Raw genomic sequence first — 9,945 nt, 5'->3', positions numbered from 1 at the left:
GGGCAAAGAGAAGGGGCAGGGGAAGGGAGCCCAGGAGAGATGACACGATGAGCAGTCAGGCTTCTCATGGGAAAGAATAGGGCAAAGAGAAGGGGGCAGGGGAAGGGAGCCCAGGAGAGATGACACGATGAGCAGCCAGGCTTCTCATGGGAAAGAATAGGGCAAAGAGAAGGGGCAGGGGAAGGGAGCCCAGGAGAGCCTGTTAGGGTTGGACTACGCAGAGTTTCTGGATCTTGACTTTGGGTGGTGAGGAGTTTGAAGGGAGACTCATCTCAGGAGAACAGGAAGTGGAGCTGGAGAATTGTCAGAAAGGAAAGAAGACAGCAGTTGATGTTTGAGCTGTGATATAGAACCATCGAGATAGGAAACAGGCTTGAATGTGGGCAAACAGTATGGGGTGAGGTGGCAGGAAAGATTTGGGTTCTTCCAGTAATTCTGTCTTAGTTTCTCCTTGCATTCATGAGTAAATCATGGCTAGCTCAGGGACATTACTGACAGAGCCACATCTTGACAGGTTTTATCTAACATCAACAATCACCACACAGACAGCAACAGAAAGACACAATGGCTCAAGACACCTTTATCTGCCATGTGGGGCAAAGGAACAAACCTGAGGGCTTCCAGGTCCATCTCTCAAAAAAGGATGGTGTCCCCTATAGGAGACAAGTTGTCTACTGGGACACCAGGTGAACACGAGACCCATCCCTTGCCCAGAGGCCAAGGATTAAGTCTGAACTCTGCATCAAGATGTGGCTAGCCCTGGATGGGCCCTCACTGGCATTTCCTGGAAGCCTATTTAGTTCTCGAGGTTCAGCTGGCACCCAGGGATGCTCCTGACACTGGAAGGAAACCAGCTGAAGAATAAGATGCAAATCCAGAGCTTGACCTCTGCTCCGTGTTTAAGTGATACATTTAGCTACTTTTAGAGTTTCATGAATTGGCTTATTGTGTTGTTAGGGTTTTTATTACCTTATTTTTCCCTCTATTACTGGTAGGAAAATACATGTTTCACATTTTCCTTAAATGTCATTCTCTCTTTTCAAGGGCAAGAAGGAATCTGGTTTTTTTCCTCTCTCTCTCTCTCTCTCTCTCTCTCTCTCTCTCTCTCTCTCTCTCTCTCTCTCTCTGGTGTGGTTCACTTCAAGGAAAAGAATATCTTAAAATTTAAATTAGACTCATAAGTGCAAATATTAATTAGATTCCAGAAATAAGCTACTTATATTATTTAAAAATCTGCTAAGTAGGCACCAAAGACTTTGGTCACAGGACATGGAGGTGCTGGCTAGTTTTTATAATACCAGAATACTAGGCAGCCTGGGGGAGGAGGGGGGAAAAGTCAACAGCCTTATCCAGTGGTGAACCTGGGAGCCAATGTGGTAAAATAGAGCCATGTGTGCAGTAATACCACAAATGTTACAGACATAACCAATTGCTTCCTGATTGGATTTAAGATCCCCACCGTAAGAAGCAATTCATTGGCAATGATGTAAATCTAGTCAAGGACCCATGCCGGGGGCTTCTAGGGTTCAGGAATGAACCGACTTTTATTGTTTCACTAGACAGGCATAGTGTCAAGCAACCCTCTAAATTCGTCTCTCGAGACCTATAGGTCAGCACAGATGATAAGTTAGCTCTCAGGCCTCATTAGAGAAGTTTTTGTGTGCACTAGATGATGGTCAGTGAGTTTCCTTACTAACCACTCAAAAAAGGGTTCAGCCAAGTGCAGGACATCTATATCTGAGGCTCAGGGGAAGAGGGGCAGAACGTTTATACAGGGCAGTAGTTGGGGAAGACCTGAGCCGAATAGCATCTTCTGTATCTGTCGGGGCAGTCGTACCCCATGTCACATTCGCATGGACATACACCATCTGCCACTGCCCGCAGAAGACCTGCATAACATCAAGCCAGTCAGCATCCCAGCATGAGCCCTAACCCCTAGCTGATGAGCTTCCGATAGCTGATGCTTGACGGAGGAGAAAGGAATAAGTTTTCTTTAAGGGACGTGGCTCCTGGTAGGTCAGCCGTGCTCCGGTGGATAGCCCCAGACCCACACACATATGGGCAACACCAGTTAGACTCAGTGGGTTTAAAAAAGAGTGGGAGGGGTGGACTGGGACATAGGAGGAATGATGGGGAGGGACAGAGAGTGACTGTCATCAAAATACATTGTATGCTTGTATGATATTTTCAGAGAAGCGTTAACTTCTTAATTATTCACATTTGATCTATTGATGACATACTATTAATAGTTAATGAATTCAATATTTAAAATCAACTATTCAGAATCCACCTAAGCGCCCATTGATAGATGAATGTGCATATTCATATACATGTGGCTTATATGTGGAAGGGAGTACTTTCTGGTCGTAATAAAGAAATCTCTGGCCGGGCAGTGGTGGTACGCGCCTTTAATCCTAGCACTTGGGAGGCAGAGGCAGGCGGATTTTTGAGTTCGAGGCCAGCCTGGTCTACAGAGTGAGTTCCAGGACAGCCAAGGCTATACAGAGAAACCCTGTCTCAAAGTTTAGAGCTAAGACGAAAAGATGGACCATCCAGAGACTGCTCCACCCAGGGGTCCATCCCATAATCAGCCACCAAATGCAGACACTATTGCATACGCCAGCAAGATTTTGCTGAAAGGACCCTGATATAGCTGTCTCCTGTGAGGTTTTGCCAGTGCCTGGCAAATACAGAAGTGGATGCTCACAGTCATCTATAGGATGGAACACAGGGCCCCCAATGTAGGAGCTAGAGAAAGTACCCAAGAGCTGAAGGGGTCTGCAACCCTATAGGTGGAACAACAATATGAACTAATCAGTACCCCCAGAACTAGTTGGCCATCATTGGGAAGAGAGAACCCTTGGTCTAGCAAACTTTATATGCCCCAGTACAGGGGAAAGCCAGGGCCAAGAAGTGGGAGTGAGTGGGTAGGGGATGGGGGGTGGTATAGGGAACTTTTGGGATAGCATTTGAAATGTAAATGAAGAAAATATCCAATTAAAAAAAAAGATAATAAAAAAATGCTGGAAAAAAAAGAAAAACCCTGTCTCAAAAAACCAAAAAAAGAAAACAAAAAAAACCCAAAGTTGTCCTTTACAGAAATACAGATTATTCTAGAAGCTATTATGTCAAATGAAATAAATGGGATATAGGGAAGTTATCACGTGGTCTCATTCATATATGGAAGTTTAAAAAAGCTGATCTCACAGGAGGATAATGTTTACCATAGGCGGAGAAGGTTGGAGCTGAGGATTACAGAGAAGTTGGCTGCGGGGTATAAAGTTACATATAATTGGGAAGAACGTGTTCTGTGCAATAGCAAGGTAATCGTGGTTAACGCACACTCTTGGTTCCTCCTCTTGGTAGTGGGTGGCCCGCTGCGGACTTGGGAGAATTTCGAGAGAGAAAAGGCTGTCTGACTCCTGCAGCTAGAACACAAACCACCATGTTTTAAACTAACAGAATTTTTAAAAAGTTGCTTGAAGAATTTTAACCTCAAGTATTTCTAATATGTCGAACCCATTAAAAAGTGGTGTATCGAGATTATGGTTCTTATAACTTAATCTATTTTCAAGTCATCTTGCCCAATGACTCAGGGTGTTAGGTTTAGGCGGAATGACCTGTTCTGTCTGCTGTCTGGTGGCCAGTGTTTATCCCACTTAGCTCTCAGCCTGGCCTCTTAGAGAGGGTGACACTGATGGATCTCTGGCCCCCTCAGTGAGACTGGCCCCAAGCTTGGGTAGCAAGGAAGGATCTCAGTGACCCTCCAGGCTCCATGGCTCTAGCTCAGAATACCCAGGCCCTCAGTCTAGAGTTATGGTCCTCATTTCTGCATCAGTTTAAGTAACTCTTTAAAATTTTTTTTTCAAACAGGATGTGTATGTTTTGTGGACATCTAGTTTAAATGAGAAGGCTCTCAGGAGGCAAAGGATCCGGTTCCTCACCTTCCCTCCAGGCCAGGACCACTGCTCACACTCAGAGAAGAGAGGAAAGCATCTTAAAATAAGAAAATTCTAGAACCCAGGCATCCATTTATTTACTCACGTGAGTGTCAGAGGCATGAGACAGCCTGTCCAAGAGGCTGGTGAGGAATATGATTGAGGGCTGGGCTTGGCAGAGATGGAGTAAGTGGAGCGCTGTCACCAGCCTGCGGCTCACATGTGTGTTGTCTGGGACTTAACATGGGCAGTGCTACCTTAGGTTTCAAAACTATAGCATGCTTGCCAATACCTAAAATTAAAAACTTCACTTGTACACACACACACACACACAGACACACACACACACACACAGACACACAGACACACACAGACACACACAGACACACACAGACACACACAGACACACACACACAGACACACACACACAGACACACACACACAAATGAGCACACACAGGAATAAGCGACCCAGATTTTGGAAATTTCTACATAAGCTTAGGAGGTTCAGGCAACCACCTGCTAGGATGAGCTAGAGTGGGGGACGCTGGCCTCAAACAGGCCCATGCTTTAGGTTCTCCCAGTCCCTACCGCTATCCACGAGTGTGCCCAGGAATCTGCCGTTGCCAGCTAACCTATGCGGTCATTTGATTTGGTGACCCCTGTGGTAAGCTGTTGTCTAATAGAAACAAAAATCCTGTTACAGATGCGAGCAGTGTGTGTTTCAGAACATCAGAAAACAGAGAGAACAGCTAATGTTAGCCACTTACTACTAAATTATGCAAAAGCGCTACACGGCCTATATTAACCTGAGGAATGGAATTTATTTTTTTATACAAATCTTTAAAATCTAGTGTGCATGTTGCTCTTGCGGTGTATCTCAAGTGACATTTCAGCTGTCTGGTGACAACTTGTCTCAGTGGGGATGGGGTCAGCCATGAAAGGAGATGGTGGTGGGGTATAGAGTGGGCAAACATAAGAAGGTTGGATACAACGAGGGCTGATCTGATGGCCATTGCTCTTAAGGAGGAATTTTGCTACTTCTCTTTACGGAGAATTAGAAACTTTTTAAAGGTGTCCAGTTCAGTACCTTAATGCTTGTCACTGTAAGTGCATGTTAGACATATTTGTTCTTATGCCATGGCATATGTGTGTGGCAAGCAGGTGGGCAGGAGCTTCCAGAAGCTGCTGAATGGGCCGAGACTGGTGGTTCTCAACCTCCCTAACGCTGGGACCCTTTAATCCATTTTTCTCATGATGTGGTGACCTACAACCATAAGATTATCTCGTTGTTACTTTATAACTGTAATTTTGCTTCCGCTATGGATCATAATGTAAATATCTGATATGCAGGATATCTGATATTTGACCCCCACAGGGGTCATGACCCACAGGTTAAGAGCCACTGGCTTAGCTTTCATGAGGGTTGAAGAGGAAGAGTGGGGAGATACTGGACCTGGGGTCTCATCCAGCACCACAAAAAAAGACCTCATCAGGTTTCTCAGATGTAGGCACCTGTTAGTTACAGAGATGCCACTGTTTCTGCCTGGGCACAGAGGTAGTGGTGGGGGAAGGAGGATGGAGGCAGGGGTGGGCTTGGAGCTCTCCCTTCGTAATATCCTGATGTAGAGCACGTGAACTATCCTCTTCCACGGTCTCTGCTTTGCACTTGGAGTTTTCCCTGCCACTCTGGTTCGTCTTGCCTGGGTCATTTATTTGCCTTAAACCCCATTATTCAGGGTGGGCTGGTGAAGCTGAGTCTCAAGTGTGGTCATACTTGGCTTTCCAGAGGCCTTTGAAAAGAAGTCAGACACAGTAACGTAAACATCCGAAGGGGTGTTCGGTCACCACGGAACTCCAGCAAGCTCATGTCTAGTAAGTAATTATGGACTTGGCGGTACAATTATATTGTTTTAAATTACTGCTAAACCCCATTTTTTCTTTTTTAGTGAAAAAAGTAGGGCATTATCTTCTGCAGAAACAGATTTTCTAGAAAAGATGCAATTGACTGTGAAGAGAGAATTTTCCTCCCCTAAACCTTCTGCCCAAAGTGACTGCGCTTACTCATTCCCCATCATAAGCCCTGTGTAAGTCGATCTCTTAGCAAAGGGACATTAAAGCTTCCTGCGCCCATGACTTACATGGAATGAAGACAAAGTCCTCCGTCCCAAGGCTGGCCACCTCGGACTGTGTTGTGTTCTGTGGTTAGTTCTTCCAATGGAGATCGGGTGGAATTTACCAGAACAACATATTTCCTGAGTGCTTTACAGTCTCCTCAGAAGTCACCCCCCACACACCACTGAGTTACTGGCTCTCTCTTCCTCCTCTTTTCTGCACAATTTCTTTTTTCTTTTAGTTGGTAATTGATGGTTGCTTACCTGTCAATCAGCTGAGACCCTTTAAAGCCACCCCAACCACAAATGACACCAGACAAGTTCTTTAATGAATTCCTTTGATGTGAATCTTATGTGTCCAGGAAAAGTCGGGGACAGAAACTCACCCAAATCCAGAAATATTTCCAAAGACATTCCCCAGGGTGTGTTCAATTAAGTTGTTATGTTAGAGCCTTCTGCAAATTCCATTATACTCTGCACTCTTGTCTGGAAATGCTGAAAGGGTAGTCAGAGGAGCTGTGGTGGCAAGTAAACCAGGGAAGTGGGGACAGTGGGCCGGAGGGACAGATGGACTCGGTGGGGACAGAAGCTGCTTCCTTAGCCAGTGCTTAGCCATTTGTACCACAGAATGCATGGAAGAGGAAGATCAGCAATTCAGTAACAGGCACCCGGAACATCCTTTAGAAAGGGAGGCTCAAGGAGGGAAGCCATCTCGTGGGGAGAGAAGGGCATGAGGTGCGGTGCAGGTGTGTGAGAGAGTATGTGTATGAGCGAGGCAGAGACAGACAGACAGACAGGCATACACACAGAAGGAGAGAGAGAGAGAGAGAAAGAGAGAGAGAGAGAGAGAGAGAGAGAGAGAGAGAGAGATTAATTCCTCAGTAAGCTGCTATAATTGTCCTGTTTTTCTCAGAAAGTTCAGGAAGCAAGCAAAGATTGCTGTTATTCCAGCAATGGTCTTGAAGTAATTCCACCCGACATTCAGAAAGAAATCATCTTCCCACATCTGTATTGAGTATCTGTCCCTCACATTCCTTGTGGTGGTTCACAACAACCTTTGGGCAGCAAATTAAAGGGCAGGGACGACTCTAAGAGTCCCAGCAATAAAAGATGGCGCACCCCACAGGATCACTTAGGAAAGCTCAACATTTGGTTATTTGCAAAAAGGATTGATAATCCTTAGAGAAGCCAACGTAGCCCAGTGAAGGACCACAGGGCTGACAACATCCTTAAGCCTAAAGAGCTGAGGGATGGGAGAAAATCTCACTGCCTGAAGCCTGAGAAAGAAGAGCAGGTGGGAGCTACTGATAACCTGCTGCTCTCCATGACTTCCTGCTTGCTGACACTGGATATGGGAAGGATGCCAAGATTGCTCCTAGAATCTCACTTGCCCTAGACATTGAACAAGAAGCCCCAGAACCACAGGCCTTGACTCTGGCAGAGTCACATTGTCTACTTCTCTGAGGACAAGGGACACAAGCCAGCTGGCTCATAGTTGAACCACTGGGATCTGGAGGTGCAGAATTGACCTATGGCTTAGTTATTGGGTAAGAGGCTTTCTTAAAACAGGATTAAGCTGCCCATTCTAGGGATGGAATAGTCAGAAAGACCAGCTTTGACACCAGAGGGTAAACTGAGGCAGGCAGCCAGCTGGTGGGTGGTCAGTATGGAGAGGGGCTGATGGGGTTGGTCCAGATACTGACAAGGGCCAATGGCAGCCAGCAATTAGAGAAGTTACTTAGCAGACTTTACTCTGAGGGAACAAAGCTTAATTTACTGGGGCTGACACTCCTGTGGCCAGAGAAAAACTCTGAACTCTTTTAACTCCTTGGGACCAGGGAGCAAAGAGACACACACACTGAGTGGATGAATCAAAGGGCAGAATCCAATAACTTCATAACATACATACACATATACATACATACACACATACATACATACATATATACATACATACACAGACCTAAAATCAAACATTAAAATGGTTAGGACAAAGCTCCAGAAAATAGGCTCTAAGCATTTCACACATACACATACATAGATATATACACACAATTGTTGGATGGAACAAGCTCAAACACATACCCAGAAAAGCTTTACACATACACACACACACACACACCAATTTGATGGATGAAACAAAGTTCCAACATACTCTCACACAGACCTTACACAGACACATACATACACACAGCTGATGGATGGAAGGAACAATGTTCCAATAACTTTATTTTTTCTCCCATAGCTTGTATTGCCCGGTAAAATATTTCAAGTAGTATAAAATTACAATGTGATCGCATTTTAGTTTTCTTCTAGTGAATGATTTTGAAAACCAGTATGTTCTCCAATACCTTCACAAGAAGTAACTACACTGTACAGGTAAAGAAAACCAAGTCTTCCCAAGAACCACATACACTGGTAACTAAGCAACTCGTTAGAGGTTATCCAAGTGTAAGCAAGCGAGGGAGTTTTCTCAGCCAGTTTCTCTCACTGGCAGGCAGACATTTGTGGTTACAAAGAAGGGAGTAAGTATTTTATTAGTTATCTTTAAAACTAATCTTGTAAGAATCTTAAAAGAAGTGCCGGGCGATGGTGGCACACGCCTTTAATCCCAGCACTTGGGAGGCAGAGGCAGGAGGATTTCTGAGTTCGAAGCCAGCCTGGTCTACAAAGTGAGTTCCAGGACAGCCAGGGCTACACAGAGAAACCCTGTCTTGAAAAAAAAAAAAGAATCTTTAAAGAATCACAAATCTGAACTTTTATATAAAAATCAGTCATACCTACCTTAAATCCTCAGAATACGTTTCTACTCATCAGCAATTCTTAATAAATCATATTAAAAAACTGAGGGCAAAACTGGGTATCAGAAATCAGTCATCCCTTGCCCAGCCTCAGTGAGAGTCACATCAGCCAGTGCCGCCATTGTTCTTGTTCCCTGACCGTGAAATGTCCCTAGCTTAATTGATAAGAGTGTGCCTTTCTGAACTTCAGATTGTTTCCTAAGATTTTCTACATCAAAGCCACTAGTGAAAACATCTCAATCTAGCTTCACTAACAATTTTATTTTTCCAAATGTTTCCTAAAGGCAGTATTTGTTGCTGACCATCTACGTCTCTAAGTTCTTTCCTAGGGGAGTGATTGAACCATTAATCTGCTCCAGCAGCCGTGCCTGAAAGAGATCAAGAGTGTTGTTGTGAGGGCCAGAGAGACTGCCCAGCAAGGGACTGGAAGCCCCCTTGAAATTTTTATACAATTCTTAGATTAAGAGGGATGTGAAGGCAGCAAGCAGAATAGAACTCCATAAGAGCATGAAGTCCTCAGGACACATGGTCCTTATGAAGTCCTCAGGACACATGGTCCTTATGAAGTCCTCAGGACATGTGGTCCTTGAGGTCAAGCCACACTGAGGCTCACCCACTGTGACTGTGGTAACTGATGGGCCACATTCCATGAATTCTAAAGCCATTTGTCATTTCTCCTGCATGACCCGTGTCAGAATAGGAGGTGCTAGTGAAGATTCTGGGATTTTTTTTTTTTTTTTTTTTGGTACCCAAAAGTATGTTTGAAAGGCCAGGTAACCCAATTCTGTTAGTCAGGGACTTCAGCAGGCCTTAGAGGTTGACATCACAACCACCAGGAAGAAGGAGGGGAAGAAGGGGAGGAAGAGGAGGAGGAGGAGGAAGAAGAAGAGGAGGAGTGTTGCGTCCAACTCGACCAGCAAGGAAAACGCAACCACCGGTTCTTCTTAAAGCAGTTTTACTCAGGCAGCTTCTTTCTTCAAATCCCCCAGCCTCTCTGGTTACAAGTGTTTTTCTCCACTCCAGCCACAACCACACCCCCACCAATCACCACAGGTCACATCACCTCACCAGGCAGGCTTGCTCAGCCAATCAG

The sequence above is a fragment of the Mus caroli genome, chromosome 17 (genome assembly GCF_900094665.2).
Source record: "Mus caroli chromosome 17, CAROLI_EIJ_v1.1, whole genome shotgun sequence".
Lineage (NCBI taxonomy): Eukaryota > Metazoa > Chordata > Mammalia > Rodentia > Muridae > Mus > Mus caroli.
This window is presented reverse-complemented; position numbering follows the sequence as displayed.